The sequence below is a fragment of the Numenius arquata genome, unplaced genomic scaffold (assembly GCF_964106895.1).
Source record: "Numenius arquata unplaced genomic scaffold, bNumArq3.hap1.1 HAP1_SCAFFOLD_583, whole genome shotgun sequence".
Classification (NCBI taxonomy): Eukaryota; Metazoa; Chordata; class Aves; order Charadriiformes; family Scolopacidae; genus Numenius; species Numenius arquata.
The window spans coordinates 90,001-91,323 of NW_027415294.1; positions in this window are offsets into that span (position 1 = coordinate 90,001).

Consider the following 1,323-nt stretch of genomic DNA (forward strand, 5'->3'; position numbering starts at 1 on the left):
CACTTATTTATTTAGTTTAATTTTCCCGTTTATGTGTTTATTCGTTCATTCGGGCGGGGGGGGGGCGCGCGTGTGTGTGTCCTGTTCCGGCGCCCCCAACCTCCCCTCCCCCCGTTCTGTCTGTCTGGTTTTATTTAGTTAGTTAGTTACTTTTCATTTGCGGGGGGGGCGGGGGTGGGCGGGTGTGCGTTGTTCCTCTCCCCTCTCCCCTCCCCCCCCGTTCTGTTCGGTTTTCTTTATTTATTTAATTAAACGGGGGGGGTGGGGTGGGGGGGGGTGGGGGGGTGGGAGCGTGCGCACGCGCGTCTGTGTATCGTTCCTCCCTCGCCCCCCCCCACCCCCCCCCCCCCCGTTTCTTTCATTCATTCGTTCCTTCCTTCATTCGTTTATTACGTAGGGGGTGCGCGCGCGCGCGTGTTGTCGTCGTCGTCGTCGTCGTCGTCGTGTCCGTCCCCCCCCTTTTTCTCATTATTTATTCATTTAGTAGGTTTTGGGGGGGGGGGGGGCGCGGGGGGGTGGGGGGGGGGGCGCGCGCGCGCGCGTGTATTATTCCACCAAGCCCACCCCCCCCCCCCCGGATTTTATATTCATTGATTCATTCGCTTATTTATTTAAAGGGGGGGGCGCGCATGGGCGCGGCCGCGTATCGTTTCTTCCCCACCCCCCATACCCTCCCCCCACCCCACCCTTACCTGTTTTGTCTCAGAATTTATTTATTTATTCATTTATGTAGTGGGGTGGGGTGGGGGGTGGTGTGCGCGTGCGTATTGCTCTCCACCCCGGGCCGCCCCCCCCTCCCCCGTGTCTTTTTTTAAATTATTTTCTAAATTTTTAAAATTAATCAATCTATTTATTTATTTATTTATTTCGGGGGGGGGGGGGGGGGGTGTGCGCGCGCATGCCCGTGTATTGTTCCCCCCCCCCCGCCTTTGTATTATTTATTTATTTATTAGTTTTCGGGGGGTGGGCTGGGGGTGGGGTCGAGGGTGGCGTGCGCGTATTCCTCCACCCCGCCCCCGTCTTTTTCTTTAGTGTTATGTTTTACTTTTTTTGAAATGTATTTGTTTGTTTATTTCATGGGGGGTGGGGGGCCTGCGCGCGCATGCGTTGTTCCTCCCCGTGCCCCCCGTCTGTGCCCCCCCTCCCCCCCCCCCCCCACACACCCCCACACCACACACGCCCCCCCGTCTCTGTTTTTCTCATTATTTCTTTCTTTTATTTTGTACTTCTGGGGGGTAGGGTCGGGGGGAGGTGGGGGGGGGGGTGCGCGCGCGCGCGTCGTTCCTCTCCGTCTCGCCGCGGCCTCGGCGCGTCGCCATCCTC